Here is a 27,645-nt window from a genome sequence, read left to right as displayed (position 1 = left end):
TTTAAATTTTAAGAATGATTTTCTAGTGGTAGGAATTGGTTGTCATTGTGGTTGCTCAAGAATGTCACTCAATGCTCATCATTAAAAATATTAGAGAGCAGATTAAGCAAATAGGAATAAGTTTTAGAATATGACAGTTACAGTAATTTCTTGTTATAGCAAGAAAAATGAATTAGGTAATTTCTGCAGGTCTCTTCTGTGCTTTAATATAAATACTAATAGAAAATAAACAAAGTTATACTCAGCCAATGTAGTGGTCTCCCAGCAGTGCACTCCCAGTAGTGAATGTTGGATGTAATGCACAGTAAGCTGTCCTGGCTTTCACTTCTTTTACCTTTAGCACCCAGCTAACTCAAAATTGCTTAAGACCTTGATCACCATGGAGACTTGCACACCATGATTAGCCACCAGAGAAAAACAAAGTGTCTTGTCATCTTTGCTTTTACTAAATTGGGTGCTGTAATTTTCTGAAAAAAACCAACAGCTTTCCTGAATAGAAAACTGATTCCATCCCAGTAAACCCTAGAAAGGTGGTAGACACCCCATCCCTAGAAACATTCAATGTCAGGTTGCATGGAGCTCCTAGCAACATGATCTAGTTAAAGATGTCCCTGCTTACTGTAGCGGGGTTGGACTAGGTCACCTTTAAAGGTTCCTTTAAACCCCAAACACCGTGATTCTATGATAAAGGTCTTTTCCTTGTATTTGCTAGTGGTCAATGGCTAATGAAATGAACCATTTTTTCAGTCACCTGTATAAATATTTTCACTTTCCCAAAGATTGAACAACAATGGCTTCTGCTGAACTAACTGTGAACTTTAAGCACTTGGGACTTCTGCAAACCAGGCTCTTTTCCAAAATGAGGCTCTTCTCCAGAAACATTTAATCGCCTCTTAAAGGATATTTATTAAAGCAGTTGCTTATGTTCAAATCAGAACTTAATATACAATGAATTGCCAGAAAAATATTTGTTGGACTTCTTGTCATTTGTGGTTGCCCCTACTGTTTTTATAAACAAAGGAAGGTATTAACCTTATCTGTGACTGCAGTCAATTTAAAAACTCCTGTTCCCAAGTGATCTTCAAAGCAGAAGTATTAGGAATAAACATGAGGCCTATGCATTATCATAAAGTCATGAATTTCCCTTTAGGAAAGATTTTAAGAAAAACAAGCAAGCTGCAAACAAAGACCATGACAGACTTCCCTCCTGATGTCTGCACAGTGTATTGGTGGATCTTTCTTTTGATGCTGCAATAGTAAATATCTGATTTTGCTGTATACTTAGAAGGCTTCAAAGCTTCCTGATGCTTTCAATTTTATTAAAACATTTCAAAGTCAGGTTTGTTCAATATGATTTTTTGAATTTCATTGGCAGTAGCACTTGCTCTCAGTGCTTTGAAATTATTTATTGTTTTTTAAAATTTGGTTATTTTACCATATCAATACCATTAACAGAGCCAAATAAACAATTAGAGAGAGAACTCTAACCCCTGCCAGACGTTACTATTGCTCTGGAATAAATACTGTAGGACCAATGCAGGAGCACTGGGGGCCAGAAGGATCTTCCAAAGGTAAGTGTTTGGCAGCTGGATAATAAACTCTCCTCCAAAATAGCCCCTATTTGGATCTGTAATGGAAAGGGTGAAATAGGCTTGTTATTTGTCTTTGATGGTGTGTATGAGGTCTAGATACAGTTGAGCTACTTGTACATAGTAGATTGTAGAGATTGCCCCCTAGCTGCATCCTTGTAAAATGGATGGGACCTGCAGCTATGATTTGGCTTTTTTTTTCCCCAGTGGAAGGTGGAGTGCAGAGAATATAGATGTTTGTCTCTCCATGTGGAAATATAAATTGCTCCCAGTGTTGTTTGGGCAATGAGTGAAGAGATGAGAGGATCTATGATGGAACTGAAGTTAAAGAAGATCTACTACATTTCTCAGAAAAATTCTGCCAGTGTCTGCCTTTTCCTTCACTGCTGATGCCAAAGCTTTCTGTGTAATGACAAAGATCATTTGAGAGAATTCTGAAGTCTTTCCATAAGGATGATTCCAATATGTTGATTTGCAAGAGTGAATTCTGCCACAAGTTGTCATGGGCAAAGTGTCATGGACAGTTTTACATGACATGGCACGTCTTTCTTTTTTCAGCTGTTGCTAAAAGCTTAAAAGTATGTGTAGTGTGTTAATTAGAGTAGGCCTCAACCAGAAAACTTTTATGTAGGTATGAACTAGCAAGTTTGTCATTTTGGAAATTCTTTCAAGGATGAGATGGAACTCCCGGAATTAGGATCTATTCTTTTGATTTGGACCCATCCCTAAATTTTATTCCTACTTTGATTTTTATTCTATCATGAAAGTAAGTTACCTGGGAAAAACTGACAAGTTCAGACAATAAAATAAAATCAAATCCAAAATTTAGCCTGCTTCCCCTTTCTTCCAAACTTCTTTTCATTAAATGTAGTATGTCTCTGAAACTCTGTAAAGGCTTTTGTGATTAGAAGAGCTATTAAGAATCCACTTCAGCTCCAGCGTTCAACTCTGTGAAACTCTTACTGTGGTGAGGAGGTCCAGGCTGTTCTTCCTCCATGTCTATTATGCATAGATCTCTGTTATGGGTAGACCACAGGTGTATTAGTGGTACATGCTATCATGTGATTCTTTCAAACTGCGTGTTTTTCTTCATATGTCAGGGATAAAAATATATTTGTTTCAATTGTGATGCCAAGATGATTATTTCAAAATGGACAGAAGAATGGAAGGACCAAACAAACCAGCATTTTAGTGTGGAACTCCTGGACCAAAGCAGAATTTGAAAATAATTGATCAATTTAATGAGTAACAAGAGTATCTAGAATACAAGCTCATGCTGCCAGCATTTCTAGAAGGAAAATAAAACCTCATGCTTAAGGATTTAGGGCTAACTTCTATCTCCAAATGATTTGGATGAAGTCTTCATAGAAACAGATTATTTTTATGCTTTCTTAAAGAGCCCTCTCTGAAGTTTGTTTTGATGGTCATAAATAGAAACAGAATGCTGTAATACATCAACATGAGGTGATTATTAAGGTGATCTTAGAACCACGGCCAGGAGAAAAATCATAGAATCATAGAATGATCTGGGTTGGAAGGGACCTCCAAAGGTCATATAGTCCAACCCCCTCTGCACTAAGCAGGGGCATCATCAACCAGTGTCTCTGTGTGTGCACACATGTAGATGAAAGTGATAATTCTGACTGCATGTAGTGATAGAATTGTTTTGCCTGGAAAAGACCTGTAAGGTCTTTGAGTCCTTACCATTGCTATGGCTGACCAGAAAGAAAGTTGGAGGGAATCCTTTCTCTCTCTCTGACCACCGTGTCTTCTAGCTACAAACTATCTCTAAAAGCACCCCAAAGTATTGTCATTTGAGGATGCCAAGTAGGCACTGTTCAACACTTGCATCAAACTCTTTAAGAGTCAAATGACATTATCTTTTGTATTTAACAGGATGATACTTGTGAGTACTGATTGCTGCCACTGGCAATGATGTGAAAGCATGGATGATGCAGGGCTGTCACCCTGGTTGCTACTGAAAAGAAAGTACTGGGAGCAGAGCCTGGTTCTTTGGGAGCTCCGTGGGCAAAGCAACAAGAGGTTTGTCATCCCAACACTCCTTGGCTATCGTGAATTTTTCAAAAATTCATGACACTGAGGAGACTAGAGAAGAGCTACTTACTGGGCTTATACAGACAGAAGCACTGACCTGTGTGGGCACAGATGTCTAGTGGGTCAAGCCTCTGTTTTGTGCAGGCCTTTACCCCTCAACTTCAGTTTCCAGAGGTTTCTTTACCTACTACCATCAATGCCTTAACAGAAGAAGCATTGCTCTGTCCTTTACACAATCTCCTACTCATCAAAGGTGTGAGCTGCAAATACATTTTCCAGATCTTCCCCCACACCTACTTCATTAAATGTGACAGGCTTCTGAAGAAGTATTGTTACTTGTAAATAAAATATGGTTGCTAAGAAACACTGTGATTAACATGCTGACAATACAACCTTCTTTGATTGCTTGGGCACCAATTGTCTGCTTCTGTAATCGTCTGCTTCTGTAATCAGTGAGGAAATAATTTTTGAAGGTGATTTTTTAGGTTATAGAAAACTAGGCTTTTTTTTTGGAATTAAATTAGAATCTAATGTTTGTGTACAAAGAAAGGGTCTCCAAGCCATAACTTTTTTTTTTTTTTCCCTTTGGCACATCATAATTTTTGTGTTTCTGTTTATATTAATTTTTCAGCTAGGAAAATAAGGTTAGCGTTCATAATGCAGTTGTCAAAATATTCAAATAAAGGAAACTGTAAGCTCAGGCTCATTAAATTTTTATGTGAGAATTCTATATATTAATTTTCTCTTTTGCTGGTTCTAGTCTCATTTGGGATTTTTCCTACAATCAAATTCTAGTTAGTAGGAACTTTTGCAGTAAACTCTTCTGCTCTACATGTAGAAACCACCTGTGCCATTATGCCAACATAGGGCAAGAGATCTGCCTCTCCTTTTCTGTTAGGGTGAGAGCGAAATGTGGTGACATTTTCTCCTTTTCCAGAAGATTACTTCTGGTGCTAATGTTTGAGGCTTGGTGAAAGAGAGTGATCAGACAGAAATCATGTGTCTCAGGTAGAAAATTACCCATCTCTCCTCATATAAGCACATGGTGCAACTGCACTTGCATGAGTTGTATAAGAGTGTTTCACTGAAGAATGGTGAGAAATGGCACCTTCCTATCCTAACCTTTCTGCCCACAGTGTGCATTTAGATTCATGTCTGCTAAGTATCACAGTATCACCAAGGTTGGAAAAGACCTCAAAGATCATGAAGTTCAACCTGTCACCACAGACCTCATGACTAGACCATGGCACCAAGTGCCACGTCCAATCCCCTTTTGAACCCCCTCCAGGTACAGTGACTCCACCACCTCCCTGGGCAAAGTAGAGTGTTTAAAGAAAGTTGTTTTGCTCATGTAGACCCAACTGAGAGATAATGGTGGGATGTCTTTTCTGCTGATCTAAATGGTATTTCAAGCACAAGGCAACTGTACTAGCACACGGAAAGTAATGGTTCTGCACAGGTATCCCTGTAAGTCCAGCCTGCAAACAATGGAGGTTCCTGCTGGATTCCAGTTCAACCTTGGTGTCGTCTATGGTGGTGATGGATACAAAGATAAAATCCCCTTTCTTGAGACCTTACATTAAACTTTTATCTTTAGAGTTTCAGAAAAATAAACTTACTATACTTTTATTTCCACTTATGAATGAACTAATCTATAGGTTTTGTAACACAACACCTATGTGTTCACCGTTATGGGCTAAGAAAGGCAAATGGTTATGCTTGCAAGTGAGAAAAGAATGCTTTAGCACAGTCATGTTTGTTAAAAATAAAGAAAACCTAGAGACATAATGATTGAAAAGCACTATGACTTTGAGGAAAAGCTGAATGTCCTAGAAGATAAACAGAAGAGTAAGGAAAATGACTGGCTTGTAGTCTGCCAAGCTGTAGAAAGAAAGGTAATGGTTCAGCTGTTAAAAACATAAAAACAAAATCAAACTTCCCCTTCCACTCAGTGCAAACAGATTACATGTAAACAGTGTAGCATTACTTAAATAGATGTAATGTTTCTGGATCCCATTGGACAACTAGCTGAAACCCTGAGGTGTGATATTTGAGTACAGTAATTTTCTATGTGCATATCTACGCAGGTAATGATTATGCTGAGTAATGTAATTCTGGTTGTCCTGTGGCACATAAATATTGAGGGTATTCATGCTTTGACAGATTTCAAGGCCAGAAGGGTGGTGTATGACTGTCATCTAAATCCTTCCAATCACTGGAGGTTTAATTTCTCTGAATTTTACCCTCTATTTTTGAAAGTTATTTAAACCCACCTTAACAACTCAGAGTAACGGTGAGGTCCCACCTCTCCTCGCACAATTTTATTTTCTATGTTGTGTTTTATTTCAAGGTCAAATTTTCTAACTCCAGCTTGCAGTCATTATGTCTAATTATGACTTTGTCAGCAGGTTTGAAAATCATCCTACTGGATGGGTTTTTTATGTGCAAGGATCTATATGCATGGTTCAAGTGAGCTTTCAGTGTTATTTGATAAATTGAGCTCTTTATGCCTCACACCTTGAGATTTGTTTTCCAGCCTTTGACTTTTTTTTTTTTCTTTTTTTCTTTTCTTTTTTTTTTTTCCTTTCACCTTACTCTGTGATTTCAATGTTCTTCTGGAAGCTCTGACTCCAGACCTACATTTCTTTGTAGCGGCAGTTTTATCAAAGCAAAGCAGAGTAACAGTAACGCTTCCCTACTTCTATTTGGTAATCACCAAGGTTCATATTAACCATTTAGCCAAAGCACTACTTTGAGAGCTTATTTTGAGGTGATTATCTACAATGACTCTCAAGTCTTTTTCTAAGCTGCTGCTTTCCAAGAGAGAGTCTCTGTTTCTGTACATATAATTTGCATTTCTGGTCCCCAGATATATTGTTCTCCATTTAGGTGTCCTTAAACTTATTTTGTTGTAATCAAACTGTTTGAACAGACATTTGAGATATTTCTGCAGCAGAGCCTCAACTTTGTTGTTTACTACTCTGCTATGCCTTCTGCATATGCTCTTTCTAGTTATTCCTTATATATACTGAGCAATGACTATTTTGGGGAACTGGTAGTAGCAGCTGTGCACACTGAATTCTTAATTACTACTTTATGAACTCTGAGAGATATTTTTTTATTGTATCTAATGAACACACTGTTAATTCTACACACGTCAAATTTGTTTTTCAACCAAAGTGTTTTGTGACATTTGGTCAGATGTTTTGTTAAAAATGAAGAATTCTGTGCCAACAGTCCCCTTTATCAAAAAGCCCTGTAATCTTGTCATAAACTCCCCAAGAGAATCATAGAATAATTTCAGATGGAAAAGACCTTTAAGATCATTGAGTCCAACCACTATCTAGTTCTACAAAATCTGGTGCTAAGCCATGTCCCTTAACATCACATCTGCTTGTCTTCTAAATACCTCCAGGGGTGAGGATCCAACCACCTTCCTGGGCAGCCTATTCCAGTATTTGATAGCCATTTGAGTGAGCAAGTTTGTTCTAATCTCCAATCGAAGCCTCTCCTGGTACAACTTGAGCTCATTTCCTCTCATCTTATCACTTGTTACTTGGGAGAACACCCACCTCACTACAATCTCCTTTACGAGAGTTGTAGAGAGCAAGGTCTCCCCTTAGCCTCCTTTTCTCCAGGCTAAACATCCCCAGTTCCCTCAGCTGCTCCTCATAAGACCTGTTCTCCAGGTCCTTCACCACTTTCTCCAGAAGGGTGCTGTGGGATATCATAGAATCATAGCATTGTTTGGGTTGGAAGGGACCTCAAGGATCATCTAGTTCCAGCTCCCCTGCCATGAGCAGAAACCCCTCACACTAGATCAGGTTGCCCAGAGACACATCCCGCCTGGCCTTGAAAACCTCCAGGGATGGGGCTTGCATCACCTCCCTGGGCAAGCCATTCCAGTGTCTCATCACCCTCATGGAGAAGAACTTCTTCCTATTATCCAATCTGAATCTACCCATTTCTAGTTTTGCTCCATTCTCCCTAGACCTATCACTATCTGACACCCTAAAAAAGTGCCTCCCCAGCTTTCTTGTAGGCCCCCTTCAGACACTGGAAGGCCACAATTAGGTCTCCTCAGAGCCTTCTCTTCAGACTGAATAGCCCCAACTCCCTCAGTCTGTCCTCACAGGAGAGGTGCTCCAGCCCTCTAATCATCCTTGTGGCCCTTCTCTGGACATGTTCCAGCACTTCCAGACCCTTCCTGTAACAGAGGCTGCAGAACTGGATGCAGTACTCCATGTAGGGTCTCACCAGAGCAGAGTAGAGGGGGAGAATCACCTGCCTGGCTATGTTTCTCTTGATGCAGACCAGGATGTGATTGGCTTTCTGGGCTACAAGTGCACACTGCTGGCTCATGTTGAACTTCTCATCCACCAGCACCCCCAGGTCCTTTTCTTCAGGGCTGCTCTCAAGCCAGTTGCTGCCCAGCCTATATCAGTGCCTGGGATTGCCTCGACCCAGATGCAGGACCTTGCATTTGGTCTTGTTGAACCTCATGAGGTTGTCATGAGCCCACCTCTCCAGCCTGTCAAGGTCTCTCTGGATGGCATCCCTTCCCTCCAGCATGTCTGCTGCACCACACAGCTTGGTGTTGTCAGCAAACTTGCTGAGGGTGCACTCCCTGCCACTGTCCATGTCATCAACAAAGATGTTAAACAAGACTGGTCCCAGTACTGATCTCTGAGGGCCTCCACTTGTCCCTGGCCTCCACTTGGACATGGACCCATTGACAGCTACCTTTTGGGTGTGGCCATCAAGCCATTTTTTTATCCACTGAATGGTTCATCCATCAAACCCATACTGCACTAGCTTGGAGATCAGGAAGCCATGCAGGACAGTGATGAAGGCTTTGCTCAGGTCCAGGTAAATGACATCAGTTGTTTGGCCTTCATCTATTAATGTTGTGAATATTTCATTAATTAGCCAGAACTGCTAATAAATGATGGAAAGTGGCTTGGTGAAAACTTCTGCCAGTCCTCTCAGTACCCTTGACTTGTATATGTCTAAGTGGTGCAGCAGGTTGCTAACCATCTCCCCTTGGATTATGGTTGATTCATTCTGCTCCCCATCCTATCTTCCAGCCCAAGGAAGCTGTGTATCCAGCAAGCAACTGGTTTTACTACTGAAGACTGAGGCAAAGAGGGTATTAAGCACCTCAGCCGTTTCTTCATCCTTGACTGCTATGTCCCTGCCTGCATCAAAGGACAGATATTCTCCTTGGTCCTCCCTTTTTTGCTAATATATTTATAGAAACTTTTCATGTTATCTTTAACACCTGAAGCCAGAGTATTTCCCAGTTGGGCTTTGGTCTGATTTTCTCTCTACATACCTTCATGACAATTTGTAGTTCTCCTTCTTCCAAAGGCTGTAAACACTCATTTCTTCCCTGAGTTTCCACCAAATGTCTCTATTTAGCCAGGATGGCCTTTTTCCACTCCAACTTGTCTTTTGGCACATGGGGATGGCTTGTTCCTGCAGCTTTAAGACTTCCGTTATGAAGAATGTTGAGCCTTCTCAGACCCCTTGGCCATTCAGGACTGCCTCCTGAGGGACTCTGTTGACCAGTCTCTGAAACAGACCAAAGCCTGCTTGCTGTTAAGTCCAAGGTGGCAGTTCTGCTGATCGCCATCTTTACTCCTCCAACAACTGAGAACTCTGTCATTTCATGACCACTGTGTTGATCATGAAATAAGTTTGTTTGACAAGACTTATTTTGTACAAAACTGCGCTGACTGGCATTAATTTTATATTCAGCCACTGTTTGTTGATAGAATCCTGGTTTAACTATTCTATTATTTGTTCTGGAATACAGAATAGATTAATATTCCTATGGTTCCTGGGTTATCTCTTTTACCCTTATTAAACACTGGAATTACTTTGGCAGATTTCCAAGCCATTTCAATATTCCAGCTTTGTAAGATCTTTAAAAAATTTAAAGTGACTAAAATCATTCTTCAACCCTGTCAAAAAAAATTGTTTGGATGTAAGTTATAAGCATGAGATAATTTAATTTTTTAAAAATTCTTTTTAGCAGATGTTATTTCATGCTTGTCTTTTAATAGAGGTGCTGTTTAGATGGAAAGGGTATGTAACCCTTCTTTGTTTCAGATATCAATATGTATTTATTGCAGATATTTCAATTTTCTGTGTCACTGTAAAATTATTCCACCCACTTCTGCTCAAATAAGACTTAAAATTGACCTAAGATGACCCTTCTTCCTGATACTTATGAACATTAATTCTTATTTCTTCAAGCCCTAGCTATGGCTAATATTAAATTCATTCAACTAACATTCTCAGGAGTGGCTTATATTTTAAATTGTGCAGCATTCATTTATTTCCCAGTACGTATAATTTATTGTTACTTCAGTTCTCATTTTAAAGCACTGGCCTTCTTACTGTAAGAAGAAACTTTCTTGACCTGGGGAATCATTTGGAGGATTTTTTACTGGGATTCATCTCTCTCTTTTTTCGCTTTTCCTTAATTAGACACCCAAATTTCAGTTAACTATTCTGAGATTTTTTTACAGAGAGAAGTGGTTGATTCAGTTGATTTGTCTTAGACATGGATTTCAGGAGGGGATGAACTGCCCACTGGAACTACTTATTTCTCCCCTGAGGTACCTAAGTCAGACCTAATGCTACTGAGTTTTAGACATCCGTGTTATGGCAAATAACTCTCACCTTTTTTCTTTTAGTAACAAACTGAACCAGTTGTCTAGCAAATATCCCTTAGGTTAAAGTCACCCATCATAAATCAGTTTTCTTTCTACATCCTCGAGAGGATTTTAGAAAGGTTGGGTGCAAATGCCTGCCCATCAGTAATTTTTTTTCTGCTAATCCATAATCATTCAAGGTTCTGTGACTCTGAATCAAAACGACAATTCACATTCACCTCCATCTCTTCCCCAGCTGTTACTAACCTTCCAAACCTGGCATAGAAACATTTTTTTTTACTATGAAACATTGATCATTTATAAGCGCAGCTCTTTGAGGCTGGCTGGAACGTGTCAGTATTTTTCTCATGTTTGCCCTATTAAAACCTCTCTGTGCTGTCCACTTGGTTTAAAAAGAGCAGCAAATGATGCTGAGATGAATTGCTGGATCTATGGATCCTTTAAGCCTGTTATTTTCAGGATTTGAGAATGATATGATGTTTCCAGTTATGGCACTATCTTATAGGCAATGGTATCAAAATTGCAGTCTTGCTTTTTCAGTTCCCCTATCATTCTTCCTTGCCTCTCTGTCAGATCTGTACAAGCACTGAAGGGACTAGACCAAAAACATTTATAGATCTTACTGCTATGCCAGCTGGCCAAAATTCTTCCTTCAGCGATGCTGCTGTTAGTTATCTGCTGCTTGTTATCTTTCTGCACAAGAGTCTCAGTAAATGCATCTGTGAGAATTTTGCAGGAGGACATGGATGGTCTCTTCTTGTGCTTGGAGGTGGCTGAATGCTGCGGTGCAGCCATGGCTGCGGTGGGGTGTGCTCAAGCTGATAAGGCCTGCAGGAAGGCAGGGTACATTATGTGAGGCTTGACTGGGTGATAAATATACCTTCTGCTTCCCAAATTGGATCTGTCTGAGGGAGTGGGAAGAACAGGATGGTTTCTGCCAGGAAAATGCTGTGTAGACATAGCCCATATCTGGCTAATGAAGGAAGTGATGAATCTTTGATATTTGCTTCTCTTGTAGAGATTGGTAATTTTCTATTATAACTTGCTGCTACCAGCACTTGGGAGATACCAATGTAATCCAAATATTGCCAAATCTAGAATGTAGATGATGTGTTTTCATGTAAGTTTAATTTCAGATTTTTTAAATTTTGTTTTTCTGTGATTAATCACTTTAATAAAATGTATTTCAGTTTCAGTAAATACATTTCAGTAAAGAGTAATGACCATGGGAGAGGAAGAACACATAATTTTAACAAGGGTTTCATTTTGTTGCTCAGTTCTGACTTCTTTTTGATCAATTAACCCAAAACATTGCCACTCTACACATCCACACAGCTTTGGTGGTGACAGCTCAACAGGCTGCTGTGCTGTCTTCCCATGCAGTTCTGACTTTCCTGAGTTTTCCTTTTCTGTTTTCTCCATAGCTATCCCTCCTGGGTTACTTCATTCTTCTACATATTTTATCATTTCTACTTCCTGAGGCCTGTGGGATAAATTTTGGATCCCTGAATGTTGAAGTTGTTTAAGCATAATCAGGTTGAGATTCTTGATTCTAAAGAAATTTGATCAATTTAGGGATAAATGGCCTTGGAACAAAATAGACACGTGGATTTTGTAAGGTTTAATAATGAAGTATAATTTTTGAAATCACTGTTTGTATTTACTAAGGTCCCATAATTTTTCAAACTTATTTTCCCCAAGCTTTCATATCATAGTGCTCTCTTGAAAGTGGATGTAGGAGTTGGTTGGAACCTGTCTGGTAGGTATGGATTTGTTCCCCCAGAACAGATGCCTTTTTCTGTGACCTGATGGCTCCTTGATCTCTGTTTCCTTTGTTCATATCTTATTTTACCTGTGATTTTTCCTTTCTCTTATTTTTCCTGAAAAAAACAACAGAAAGTTTTTCTCTGCTTCCTCATTTCATTGATGTTGACCTGCAGCATGTCTTAAAGACACATTCATCATACATGTCAGGTTTGTTTTTTCATTCTTCACTTGTGGGTTCCTAGCCATCCAAAGACATTGTCCAGGCATTTCACATTCTAGCCTGGAATTCCACAGTTTTCCCAGTTATATTCTTCTAATTATAAGATAGAAATTAAAGTATTCTTCCCAGTGTGCAGGGGCACATGGATTTTTAGGAAGGTAAGGAAAATTTAGAACGGAAAAATATTATCAAAGGTCCAATGTTTTTTATTCAAATTCTTCCTAACCAGTTCTTGACAGAAACTATAACTGTAATCTCCCATACCCTCTGCAGTTAAGTTTTGGCACAGAACTCTTGCATTCAATATAACCCTCCAATTTTCAGTAGGCTGGGAAATTTTCCTTTTCTTCAGTCAGAAAGTTGAAACCATAACTCTTCCAAATTCAGTAAATAATCCCTTGAAACATTCTCACAACTGAAAGTAGAGGCTAGGTAGTATGCAGAATAAACACAGTAGAGTTCCTCCCCTGCCCCTACATTGGAGGGATTTGCTTTTTGCAAATCATGACCTAGCAAATGTCAGATGATTATTTGCTGAATAATAAAAGAAAAGATTATGATGTTTCTTAAGCTCTGATGAGGCTAGGAGCACAACATTTAACTATTAAATAATGCAATCTCAGTGTGATGTGATAATGCTTAAGTCACTCTGTGAATCTCTCCCTAGTGACAACACTATTGCTGAGCGTCCCTCTGAATACTTATTTCTTAGATGTCCATCCATCAGAATAGAAATGGAAGCTTCCTGTAAGTGGAATTGTGCGGACCTTGTAGATTGCAGGAAGGTACACTCAAAAGAGTGAACTGTAGTTTGTGGCTTGCTTAACAAAGTCGGGATTCTCTCATCAGATATAAAAGGTGAAGGTGAGGGTGATTGCTCAGAAAGGCAGTATCGGTGTCTTTCTATAGATTGTGACTAATGGCACAATTTACTCTCAGGATTGAGAGAAAATGCTAATGTGAGCCCTCTGAGGGAAGGGAGTTCTTACATCATTGTAGAATTTGCCACTAAAAAGAAAATTTTACTGCTTGACTCTGTCTCTCTCATTGGGGCTAGATCTAAGGATGCTGTCACACTTGTAATCCCTGGGGACCCAGCCTGCTTACAGACACATTGGAAAACTATTACTGTGTGGTATGAGCTTTCTTACTGTGACTGAAGACTGCAGGGATATGAACTTAAGACCTATGGGGAATAATCATGTCTCACTTCTTCCCACATTAGTTGGGAGGCACTGAAATTTCAGCCCTTCTTAAACAGGAGACTTCCACCCACAATTGCTGTGTTTCTCTCTATAGGAAGACATTTACACAGTAGTTCTTAAGTTATTCTCTACTCATTTTTTGATGCTGTGGCTCTGGGATAGCACGTGCTATTCTTTACCCAGCACTGTCATGAGATAGGGAGCTTGGGTCAGATGAGGACTGAGAAATTTGCACACTGAAAATTAACCCTTCTAGTTGAGATCTTTATTCAATGTCTTTGATGCTGGATTTCCTTTTCCTGCTTATTATTGCTTCTGCCACTGGGAGTCAATGCCATGCATTGCTTTGTATAGCTTATCACCTAACAGAGTTTGTGTTCACCTACACAGAACCATCTCTTCTTTTGCTGCAAGTACATCTGCAGAGTGATTGGCACTATGTTGCAAATAATTAGTGAAAGTAATGATATAAATCCCAGTGGTAATATCATCCTATTTAGTATACAACTACAATCTGAACTTCAATAACACCTTTGACATAATCAAACATCCCAGAGCCCTTTACAAAGCCATAAATTACTCACCTGTAAAGTAATGACTGCAGGGAATTACAGCAGGCAATGAGTCCATTGATTGGTGCTGGTACAAAATGAAGGAGAGGAAGTACAGCAAAGGCCACTAAAGAAACACTTTCTCCCCCTCCCCCTTTTTTCATTTTTTTTTTTTTTTTTTATTTCCACAGCACCTTCAGTTTCTGCACACATCTCTGCCCTTCTCCACAGATGAGACATAAGATGAGGAAGATCACCTTGCTCTGACACTCAATGAAGCTTTCTTCCAAGCTCACCTGTCAGGGGGTGGAAAGTGATGGAATCTTAAGCAAGTTGCAAAAGTATGGGCTTATAGCCTGCAGGGAAAAGTGCTTTTGGTCAGTGATGCAAATAAATAGGTGGTCGCTTCCTTAAACTTGCATGTGCCTTTTCCAAAAGCAGAGTTTTTCTGTTGCTTTGCTATTTTCACAAAAGGAGCAGTGATGGCTTTGGACACATCAACTGCTGTGTCACATGCAAAATCAGGCGTGCCTCACCTCCCATCTTAAGCTATCCTCCCTGTGATTCAGTCCTGTCCTTACAATTATCAGCTTAGTGGGGATTTTCATTTTTCAACATTCCTGGCTCACTGGAGAGGTCCCAAATGACTGGAAAATGGCCAGCGTGGTGCCCATCCACAAGAAGGGCTGGTTGGATGAGCCAAGGAATTCCAGGCCTGTCAGCCTGACCTCAGTGCCAGGCAACATTATGGAACAGGTCATCTTGAGTGCAATCACACAGCACCTACAGAATGGCCAAGGGATCATGCCCAGCCAGCATGGATTTAGGAAGGGCAGGTCCTGCCTGACCAACCTGATCTCCTTCTATGATCAGGTGACTGCCTGGTGGATGTGGGGAAGTCTGTGGATGTAGTCTACCTGGACCTCAGCAAGGCCTTTGACACCATCCCACACAGCAAACTCCTGGATAAGCTGTCAGCCCATGGCTTGGACAGCAGCATTCTGTGCTGGGTTAGGAACTGGCTGGAGGGCAGAGCCCAGAGAGTGGTGGTGAATGGTGCCACAGCCAGCTGGCAGTCAGTCACTAGTGGTGTCCCCCAGGGATCAGTACTGGGCCCCATGCTCTTTAATATCTTTATTGATGATTTGGATTAGGGTATTCAGTCCATCATCAGTAAGTTTGCAGATGACACCAAGCTGGGGGCAGGAGTTGATCTGTTAGAGTGTAGGAGAGCTCTGAAGATGGACCTAGACAGGCTGGACAGATGGGCAGAGTCCAACGGCATGAGATTTAACACATCTAAGAGCTGGATTCTACACATTGGCCACAACAACCCCATGCAGTGCTACAGGCTGGGGTCAGAGTGGCTGGAGAGCGGCCAGGCAGAGAGGGACCTGGGGGTACTGGTTGATAGTAGACTGAACATGAGCCAGCAGTGTGCCCAGGTGGCCAAGAAGGCCAATGGCATCCTGGCCTTCATCAGGAATAGTGTGGCCAGCAGGAGCAAGGAGGTCATTCTGCCCCTGGTTAGGCCACACCTTGAGTACTGTGTCCAGTTCTGGGCCCCTCAATTTAAGAAAGATATTGAGACTCTAGAACATGTCCAGAGAAGGGCAGCGAAGTTAGTGAGTGGTTTCGAGCACAAGCCCTATGAGGAGAGACTAAGGGAGCTGGGATTGTTTAGCCTGGGGAAGAGGAGGCTCAGGGGAGACCTTATTGCTCTCTATAACTACCTGAAAGGAGGTTGTAGCCAGGAGGGGGTTGGTCTCTTCTCTCTAGCAACCAGCACCAGAACAAGAGTCTCAAGCTGTGCCAGAGGAGGTTTAGGCTAGATGTTAGGAGGAAGTTCTTCATAGAAAGAGTGATTGGCCATTGGAATGGGCTGCCCAGGGAGGTGGTGAAGTCACCATGACTGGAGGTGTTTAGGAAGAGACTTGATGGGGTGCTTGGTGCCATGGTTTAGTTGATTAGATAGTGTTGGATGATAGGTTGGACTCGATCTCAAAGGTCTCTTCCAACCTGGTTAATTCCCTTCCCTTCCCTTCCCTTCCCTTCCCTTCCCTTCCCTTCCCTTCCCTTCCCTTCCCTTCCCTTCCCTTCCCTTCCCTTCCCTTCCCTTCCCTTCCCTTCCCTTCCCTTCCCTTCCCTTCCCTTCCCTTCCCTTCCCTTCCCTTCCCTTCCCTTCCCTTCCCTTCCCTTCCCTTCCCTTCCCTTCCCTTCCCTTCCCTTCCCTTCATGAATTGCATTTAAAATGGACCCTGATTCTGTAATCCTTATGTTAACAAATCCATATATCCATAAGCACTCTTACTGAAGTAAATGGGATCAGTTTAGTAGGCAATTCCTTAGTGTAAGACAGGATTGATAAGTCAATAACTTAATATGATAACATTTAATATGATAACAAAAAATAAAGATGAAAGCATTCTTGCAATTAAAAATACCACAATGATTAGGAAAGGTTTAGTATTACATGAAAAAATCCCAATGATGTATTTTTTTGACCTGAGGGAAGACAATGGGATCAGGCCTTATGTTTGTAACACAAACCCATATTTCTTAGCAACACCTGGAGCTCTTCCTGGTTTTGCAGTGTTCTGAGACTACATGTTTATTATAGTCCTATTCTGGATTCCCAGAGTATTACTGCACTTGTTATTGTGGTGCCAGCTTGACACCAGTGGGACTGCCTTATGGATGCTATTGAGTGCGGATCTGAAAAATCCTGTCTCTGAGATAACAAATATTTTGGCAAGATGCGAAAGGAACGATAGCAAATATTTTGCTTGGATCTCAAAGGTATACTGCAATTTTATAACTTGTGCCTTAGTTTTAAACTGTTTCGTGTTCTTAATTGCTTGTCCTGGGTATAGGACATGATGATGAACTGAAAGCCATGGGGACTTGTCAGGGGGAAAGACGGCAAAGTTCGGTCCCAGAGGCTTAATTTTGAAATCCAGCAGAATTTTGTCCCTGCCCTTTGGATGTGACTAGTGAAAGAGCAATTCCTGTTGAATTTAGCAGGTGTCTTTTGATGAGATAGGACTTTAGAATCATACATCAATAGAATAATTTAAACTCATATTTTAAAAAATAACTTTAATTACCTTGTTTCTTGTGGTCTGATGAAGGAATATTGAAGCCTGCAGAATGATTTCTACTGGATTCTCTGGGCTGTATAGTGGTTCCTTATTGGTTTGTAGAGGATAGGGCAAAGCTTTCAGAATTTCCTTACTGAGTTGTGCACAGTGTTGTAAAGTAGGAGTAGAAGGGACAACTAAGCTGCTGCAAGACAGGATGTCACCAGCGTTCTCATCCTTGGGATGTCCTCAGAATCACAGTTTCTTTGAAACACAACTGATCTCAAGAAAAAACAAAGGAACAAAATGAAGCAGTTTACCCTTCCATCAACTGATGAGTGTTTTTCTTCCTCATTTCCAGATGTTTTACTGGTTTATCTTACACTCAGTGTCAAGTACAATACAAACATTGACAGGAGAAAATATTTCAGTTCTGTCAGTTCTGTGGATTTTTGCTGTGTTTTGCTAGCACTCTCAAATTTCCTGATTCAACAGCTTCTTTTTCTTCTCTTTTTTTTTTTGCCTTTTTTTCCCTTTTTTTTCCTTTCCTGTTTTTTTTTTTTTTTTTTTAAATATTGACAACTTTCATTTTCTCTGCAGTCTAGCATCAACTGAAGGGACCAAAATGTAACTGCATGAATACTGACTGAAAAGCATAATGAGTCCTTGTCTCCCCAAATCATTCCAATAACAGCTTTAAGTTCTAGTTCCTGAAATGTGGCAATTTTCTGTGCAAACTGCTTGGTTACATACTGGCACTGATTTTGCATTCTGTAAGGAACCACGATATTGCATTTATTAGCATCTTTCTAATTGTCCTGAGTTAGTATGCATTTGTTATTCTCTGTGAGGAGATCCAGCTAATTAGAATAATACCAAAGAGTGATTATTGCCATGTTTCATATTTAAACAAAGAAGCTCAACAGCTTTTTATACTTCAGTGGATGTGATTTAAAAATGATTAAATCAAATGAAATAAGATTGCTATAAATATTTTTAACTAACTGGAAAAGAGATAGTTACCGAAACTAGAAAACAGATTACATTTGGTACATGGGAAAACAGATTTAAATTGCTCTGTAGTATAACAGTTACAATTTTGTAAGAAGAAAAATGATTGTTTCACTATTGCCTTGTCTACTTTTGGCTTTTTCCCACCTGTTTTATCCAACTCTATGTTTAGAAAGTAGTCTCTCTGGAGCAGGGAATTACAATTTTTTTTATTAAATATGTGGCAGGCATCCAGCACAGAAGGGCCCTGATTCCTGGTCCTGAGGCTATGCATTACTGTAATACAAGTAATAAATATAGGCCTATACCATATCAATCAGTAATGCTGTAAAAATATGATTTAGTATAACCCCCCATTTTTACTATGTATTTAAGGTGGAGGACAATCAAATGCAATAATATGACATGGAGAGTAAACGTTCAGGCAAAATGCTGTGGCAGAAATAAGCAAACAATGACATACTACTGTGAAAATGCTGAACTGGAGCAATGAATGCATGCATCTGTTTCTAAATTTGAGGTAACACTATTACCACATAGGTAGATTATTTGTGAGACAGGTGGGTGCTATGTTTATCTCCAATGAGCAAGCGCTTCGGAGCATGTTTGAGTGGAAAAACTTCATTACCAAGGAGCCTTTTAAGCCAGTTTTGAAGAGATCTGGTGAATCTAATTCCCTACAGATTAGAAAGCTTAGGAAATGAGTTGTACTTGGTAGCTGTCATGCTCTTGGATGAAGTTTGGCTATCTTAGGCCTCATTCTTAAGAGTATTGAGCATAGCTAACCCATGTGTTCTGAAAAGAAAATACCAAAAAGAAAACTAGGGAGCAAAGAAATCAACACAAGCACTTAATAACATTCATTTGCAAAAAGGAGTAGTATAGCACTTTGAGAACATATAGTGAAACAGTAATTGGGATTGAGGAGGGGTACTTGAACTGGAAAGACTAATATTGGAACAACATATGCAGCAGACATGTCTGTTTCTAAGAGAACACTGAGAAACTAAGATGGCAGAGAACAGACTCAAAAAAAATGAGGAGAGAAAGAAGCAGGTCTAGTTTAAGAAGTGGTCTGTACTCTGAAAATCTAGCAATGCAAAAAGAATGCATGTACAGGGCAATGAAGCCAAAAAAAAAAAGGTAGCTGTTCTGGCAAAGCTGAGTTCTCTGCACTGAATGTTTTCAAGCATTTCTGAGGCATACAATTTGATCAAACAAAAGGTATTTGTACTGTATGGATGAAGAGGTAATTTTTGTGTAAAGTCAGGATATTTGATCAAAAGCTATTTTTTTGCTCTTAAAAGCTGTGATTCTGAAAAAACTTTCTACTAGCAAACTGGGCTTGAATCCACAAACTGTAGGTACATGCTTCTGTATACTACTAAAGATTTCCTTGACTAAGCAGATCTTCCTATTTCTAATCTTTAAAAACATTTCCAGGCTATTTTTTAAAATTGTATTTAAAAACTTTTATTTTCCAATGGACACGCGGTGAATTAAATGCTCAGGAGAAATAAAATGCAATTATGCAGGTTTTCATTCCTCTATACATGCTAATTAGAGCAGATAAGCCTTTTGCAACATCATTTACAGTATTTGTGTGGATAATGTGTCTGGGAGATAAGAAGGGATAATATTTTACAATAATTTAAACATAAAATGTTTTCCATAATGCACCTATGGGTAAAGGTTCTGTTATCAGATCCTGAGGCACTATGTATTTATGAGGCATTATTGTAAAAACACATACAGCAATGGCAGACTGCAAATCACAGTAAGTCATCCAAGTAATGTTATAACTCTTGGTGGAAAGCTATCAGTACATTGTGAGTCTGAATCATGACACTACCTGGGGCTGCACAAACCAGCACCTGATAAGTCATTACAAAACTTGTCTGGAAATTTTATGCCAGGAGTAAGAGAAAGGAATGGGAATGAAGTGTCAGAAAGTATAATTGTCTTTCATAGTTTTGTCATCTGTGATAAATCTCTGTGGTTAGAGGATCTCCTTTATTGTAAGGATTAAAAGAGAAGAAGGAGGAGGGGTTGTTGATGCTTTATACAACTTAAATTATGCTCTGTTTTCTCTTTAAAACTACTTAACTTCCTGGGATTGCTGTGGTATCTTTTAATTTAGTCTGACTGTGGAGAGATTGTATTTTAGCCTGACAGTTTAACTCTTGCATAAAATGAGAGATGTTTCTTTTGGCCATTCATTTCTAAATCAATGAGGCTAAATGATCGGGTGTTAGAAAATTGTAAGAGAAGCTGCTTTGCAATATTTTACTCTTATCCATGAAAATACTAAATGCATACACGGTCTTGTTACTCATAAATCCTGAATTGGAGGCACCACATTGAACTGTTCATTTCTATTTCAAAGCAGAGCTGTTCTCCCTTTAGGAAAATGCAATAAAAATTACAAAGAAGCAGCAGAAATGTGAATTAGGTTTACAGTGGGAAAAAATGACAGTATGTTACAACACGGGAGATTCTCCTTATATAGTCTTGAATTAAATTGATGTGAAGAAAATCCCCATATTCTACTTCAATATCTGTCAAAAATCCCCCAACTGGAAATCAGGATATTGATTGCACTTCTTACGTTGCCCTTGTTTGCCAGATAATGATACACCATAGCCTTTCATAAATAAAACCCTATTGCAATGATTTGAGTGTCTTGTTCTGGTGCTCTGTACCATACAGGGCCTTTCAACTCTGTCCTCATGGGCTTGACACATGCAAGTATCCCAAAATGCTCTGTCCTGCATCACAAGGAACACAAGTACTGTTCTGGGCAGCCACACAGACCACATGTAATTTCATACATTCTGAATTGACCAAAAACCCCAAATAAACCACAACACAATTGTTATGCTTTTGATGCTCTGAGTACTATTTGTGTCAAACAGTAAAGTATTATGTGGAGGAGGGTGGTATTTGCTGATTTCAGCTCTGTTTCTGACAGCTCTGCAAACATGGTTTTACAGTCCCAGTATCTCTTCATATTCTCAAGAGCAGTGGATGTAGAGTCCATCTTCCTTTCTTCCTCCATAGCCCACAATGTACTATAGTACCCCCAGTCTTAAATTAATGTGTTTAAATATGGTAGTTATGTCAAGAAGCAATTACATGTCTTACTCACTTAGCATGATGGAAAAATACGTAACCTAAAATAACTTTTTTGGAATCTCTACAAGGAAGTGGTAGCAGTGGTAAAAGTTCTGGTGGGTGAGGTGCTGGATGACAGGTGACAATGTCTCAAGACTGGATGACATGCTGAAGGAATTTAAAGGAAATGCTGTCAAAATAGATGTAATACCTCATTAAATTAATCAACCCTACCTGAGGAGTTTGTTGGCAGAAAGTATAATCATCTTTTTAAAAAGTGCTAGAGATTTGTAGAATTTGGATTGGCTTCAGTAGGAAAAAAAGTTTTCAGTTATAAATGAAGATTTGTTTACAGAACACCTGGATTAATATCAAGCGGTAAAAAACATGGCTACCATAAAAGAAAAACATACATCTCTAACTTCTAAGTATTTGAACTGAATTGTAGATGCAAAAATGCAGTTTTGATGACAGTGCCTTGATGGAGGCTGTCAAGGAAATTTGGGGTGAATTGCATTTATGTACCAGAAACTACTAAAGATGCAGAAAACAAGGGACAAATTATCATAAGATTGTCATAGATAAGAGGGCTCAAGAGTGATTCATAGTGACTCTCAAGGGAGACTTGGTGACTAGTTTGGTCTAAATATTCTACTTTTAGACATCAAAAACTTTTGATGAGGTAAACTTCATCCCTACCATTCAGTACAGAGGTACATGATGAAAAACACCATGTTCTGCATGGTTGGGTGTATCAGTAATTAATAAGGCAGAGAAGAGAAGGATTTGTGTAAGATGGTAACACTTGAATGTGATGCAATTATTTCACTGGAGAGGAATGAAGAATTCAATCTTTGAAAGCATTAAAGTATTAGAGATGTAAATTGAATTTCAATTCAAACTGAAATAAACAAACAAAAATCTTAAGTAGTTATGTATTAAAAATAAAGTCTAACTCCCTCCTACACACTAAAAATAAAATCTAACTCCTTCCAAAATAAATATTTATGTCATTTCTGTAGCTCTGTGATTTACAACTCTTCCCAAAACAGTCTTGTTACAGTGGTTTCTCCAAGTGCCTGTCAGATTTCCATCATCTCCAAAAAACACCCTTGTCATCTCCCTTTACTTCTTTCTATCTCCTATTTCAAAGCCAGATGCTTTTTTCCTTCTTCCCTCCCTGCTCAACATATCATTTTTGGAACCTCTTCTCCTCACCATAGCTCAGTTACTGCAGTGATTTGTGGACAAATACAGGGTGAAGTGACTGAGATAGCTCTACTCCATTGTGATTCTTTTCTCATTGTTCACTGCTGAAGAAAACTAGCTAAGGAAAACATGAAAGTACCAATTGGCTGAATGCTGAAGAAGAGCAGCTTGCTAGCTGCACTAGCCATGCTAGCAAACTCCTGCTATCCTTCAGACAGTGAGGGGTAATCTATGGAGTGGAGGAGTAGCCAAGGCAAAATATCATGTGTTATGATAAGGTCTAGACTATAAAACAATCCCGAAGATAATATTACAGCGTTGTATAAATTATGCTTCCTCTGATCTTGGATATTGTGGTCTACCTATTAGGGGGGGATGGGGGGAAGCAGAAAAAAAGCACAGAAATAAATAGAGACAGTGACAACATGGAGATTGTTAAGTCTGGATAAAAAAGGAGTAAGAAAGGTCATGATAGACATATAAATCAATTAATGATTTAAAGGAATAAAGGAAGTCTCTCTTACTTGCCCTTTTTGTGTAAGAGAATTAGCACAATCACCTCTGATATGATTCACATCTCTAAAGGCTCACTGGATTCTGTGTGGCTGGCAACCTTTGTGGCTGCTTTCTGGAGCACTCTATCTTTGTTTATTTTATTAACAGTATGTTTGAATTGTAAAACTTTGCAATATAAATAAAAAGAAAAAAACAGGGAAGTTAAAGACAGACATCTCTGGTCAATTTTTAGGAGGAACCAAAACTAGCATTAACCTGTTCGTATAGTAATTCAAAATCCTTTGTACTGACATTCTCTGTTGTTTATTAGTTCTCTAATCAAACATAGTTGTGTGTCATTTATGCCAATTTGTACATTTTAAAAGGGAATTTTTTTCCTCTTCAATAACAAATATTTCATATTAGCTAATTTGTTTTTCTGACGCACATAATTTCTCTTTCAAGTAGGATGTTATTTTATCTATCCTCAGGGACATAGCTTTGGAAATGGAGAGGTGGGTCAATCATCAACAAGCCTCTACAGTGACTTCTTTATGTGTTAGTATAATATTTAGATCAAGCTATAAAACCTTTGAAGGCCACAATCATTTCATGATAGTGTTTTGATCAGAAACCAGAGCCGAGTACTTTTAGAAACATTGAAAAATTTAGCTTTGTGATTGTCATGTAAGCTTTCATACACGTTTTCCCCCACTTAATGTTGAAGATGCTTGTATTCTAGTAAGGCAAAGACAAAAATATAGCTCATTAAGCAATGTTGGGATAGAAAGCTTCTAGCTACTCATATTAAAATAAACAGCTAAATATTTACCAAATCTAGTAAAGTGGTGGCACTCACATGAATAAAAGAATCTTTGCTCACAACATATCTGAAATATAAGCTACATGTCATAGAATCATAGAATCATTTTGGTTGGAAAAGACCTTTAAGATCATCAAGTCCAACCACTATCAAGTGAGTCTGGTGCTAAACCATGTTCCTTAAGCAAACAGGTCTAAATGGTCTCCATCACTCATCTGACCTCTGTTACCAATCTACCTCATTTCTATCCATTCCAAGACAAAACGTGTACTTGAGACACCTTGTAGGCCTACCATGTTGGTATCTACAGAACAGATCACAGAATGCATTGGGTTGGAAGGGATACTCAAAGGTCATCTTGTCCAGCTCCCCTGCAGTGAGCAGGGAATGAACTCAGGAAAACAGACATTCCTAGAAGGAAGTTCAAGTGATTTAAACTTTCCACAGTCTACATAAATGTGTTTTTAAAAAACAATACAAAACAAAACAACAAAGAACCTTCAACCCTCCTGCAATATGCCAAACTAGCAAAAAGGAAGTTTTTTTTGCATAGCTTGCTTAAAATGTTCTGGAAATAGACGAAAAACCAAAACCCAGACATGGACAAATACTGAAAAAAAATACTAGCAAACATTTTGTTGAATCTTAAATAGTATTTCCTTTTGCTGGCAACTTTTGCAGCTGAACTTTTTACTCTTTTACAATTGAAACCCACAGATATTTATGAAAAACAAATTTTAGACCAAGAATCAAGATTTACTTGGGCTCTGAGACAGAAGACCATTTAACTATATGCTTAATTTGGAGTCTGGGGAAACATTTGCACTCATACAGTTAAATCAGTTCTTATGTTTTTCACTGAATTTGATAAACCTGAATCAGATAAACCTTGCTAGTTTTATGATTAAATGAATCACATTATAGGAAGAATCAGGCTGCAAAATTTAAGTCACCAATCCACCTCATAAACAGCAGTTACAGTCCAAATACTGTGTAACACTATTAATTATTTCTATATTAAGCAATACAAAGAATACAATTTAGAAGCACATGTCATTTGAGTGGTGAGTGAAGTTCTTGAATCCAAAACAGCTGCAAATAGTGCATTCATCATTCCTAAGTGTTTACTCAGAATTACATATTTATTGCACCCAAATGTAGCAGTAACAGCTAATATGAGTAGGAATTAGGTTTTCAAGTCTGATGAAACACCTATAAGTGGCAAATTAATAAAATCATTAAGGTGTCAATGATCGCAGCAGAGAAGGTAAAATTTTCACAAGGGTGAATTGAGTAAAGGAAAGTTTTCTCATAAAATCAAACTGTTTTCCAGAATTTAACTCATAGACACAAAGGAAATGTTTTCTTCATTCATGCATTCATGTTATATATGACATTTATCTATCTCTTTAATGAACTTGTAGCATAATCAGCCTAGAGACAAATAAGATATCCAGATTTTTACTTTTCTCTTCCACCCACCCCATAAAATATTTTATGGATACTTAATATAACCTTTGTTGCTGTAATACTCAAATGCCTTGTGACAAAACTTTCTAAAATATTTGTCCCATTCCTTTCCACCAATTTGCTACAGGTGGGATATATCAGTTCAGGTAGTCTTTTGAAGTTTTTTAGTGTAGGTCTGAGTAAAACACTGAATAAAAAGTCCTAAGCATATAGATTTACTTTTCCTAAAGGCCAATGTAGCAGGTTCATAGGCGGTGCAGAGTCAAGAAAAAGAAGTCAATGTTTTTCTCACCAACTTGTAAATGAAAAATGTTCTAGTGGTAGTGAAATGACATCTCTTAAAACTTTAATACAGAATCCAGAGTAACTTCTTATTCTTTCATGTTTTCTGTTGGAAGTATGTTTGTCATCTTCTAGAGTTTAATATCAGGGGCTCAAATTTCTGTAGTTCAATCTTATCCTGTGAAATCAACTTGGCTGTTGGCTTCTCTAAATTTATCATATTCCTTCCCTGAACACTTTAAATTAGATCTTCATAGAATCAGTTACTTTTGTTGGCCCTGTCATTCCTTGAATTTTCTGTCAGCCCCCAGACACTTCTAGTTTTGATCTTTGTTCTCTTAGAAGGGTTTCTTATTCTTCTTCACTACATCCAGGCACATGGAGGCCCTCTCTCTGCTGCACAGCCAGAATCTTTGACTAGTGCACAATATTACTCTGCAAATAAAAAGATGAAAACAAATTCCATGTAAAATATGTGTACAGAAAAATGAATCAAAGAAATTGTAGTATTTTATAACACTTTGAAGAAAATGGCTTCTCAATTTTTTACAGTCTAAGTTAGGAAGATTATCTTCTGAAGGTCTAGAGTACTCGGGTTGCCCAGGTGAATCCTCCTTGTTCCCCTGGTGTTTTACTGATAGTTAAATGTCAACATATTTGTGATGGGTTGGGGCAGATCCCCTCCCCACCACAGGCAGAAATAACGACTCAGGCAAACGGATTGCAAAAGTGATGGAAAGTTTAAATAGGAAAACAATAAAAAACAACAGTGAAAGCTTTACAGAGAACCACAAGCACCGTGACAAAGAGAGAGATCCCAGAACATACCCAAGAACATCCCATCCCCACCTGGGGGTACACCCAAATCCCCCCAGGGCTCTTTCCTGCCCCCCCAACCCAGCCTTAGGCCTGGGCGGGCCCCAGGGAGGAAGCTCACGCCATTTTACCTAGGCAGCAGCAGGGGACAAAAGAGGAAGTGAAGACCCCACATGGACATTTTATAGGGGAGCAGGGCATTAAGGGAATGGAATACCTGGTTCCCTGTGACCACCACCTGGGCTGGGTCCACCCCTCGGGACCTCCCAGGTGTGGCCTGTGCAGTGGCATCTGGGCCAGCACCCAGCCTAAACCATCACAATATTAATGAAAACTTCTGCTGTGTTTCTCTGCAAGTTTTTGATAAGGGAGGATGTGGGTGTAGAGATGACACCAGGAGCTGCCCCCAAGTTGGAAAGAGCCTGTTCCAGTCAGTACCAGAACAGACCCACTGCTGGCCAAAGAGAGCCTCAGAAATAAAACCTGCTCATGTATTTTGTTATTCCTGTTTTTACCCATAATATATCCGTTAAATAGCTGAAGCTTCAGTAGTGTCAAAGTAGAATCCACCCCCATTTTTCTGGTTAATATTGTATTTCAAAATAAATAAGAACAGCAATAACAAAACTATAAAAAGTTAATTGAAAATGCTTTCCTTAAGAAATTGCCATATGAGCTGAATGCTGGCAGAAGGTACATTAAACGAGGTAATTATAAATGGAATCATATATTTGGTTGGAATGTGGAAGGTATTGGGATGTTTTACAGCTACGAGCTTTGCAATGATAGATCAGTGATACTGGAGAATCAGTGTCACAGAGGATGCAGAAGATGCTACAAAGAAATACTGAAAGAACAGAAATGTGGTAAGAAATTACAAAAGAAGATTCAAGCAGAGAAACAGATGTGAGCCCTTTTTGGAAATACAATGCAGAATACAAAATCAAGGAAAAAGAAATTGGGCTGGGTGGCAGGAAAGTCTGTATGACAGTGAAAACTACGAAAAGACAGAATAGTTCCCTACAGGGAGATATGGAAACTCCTAGGCATGATAGCAGAAAAATCTGGTAATTAATATGAAATTGGCAGACAACTGGAGTGGATGAATGGATTTCTTTGCAGTAGTCATGTTCAAAACTACGTAATGACTTTCAGTTAAAGGAACCTTCAAGTTACCAGGCTTTGATCCTAAGAAGGTGTTTGCTGGATTGGAGTAAATAACATCATGAACTCCTTAATGAAAAACAAATCTAGGGAACTTCCAAACACAAGTTC

Source organism: Dryobates pubescens, chromosome 3, assembly GCF_014839835.1.
Source record: "Dryobates pubescens isolate bDryPub1 chromosome 3, bDryPub1.pri, whole genome shotgun sequence".
Classification (NCBI taxonomy): Eukaryota; Metazoa; Chordata; class Aves; order Piciformes; family Picidae; genus Dryobates; species Dryobates pubescens.
Note: the sequence above shows the minus strand (reverse complement) of the source record.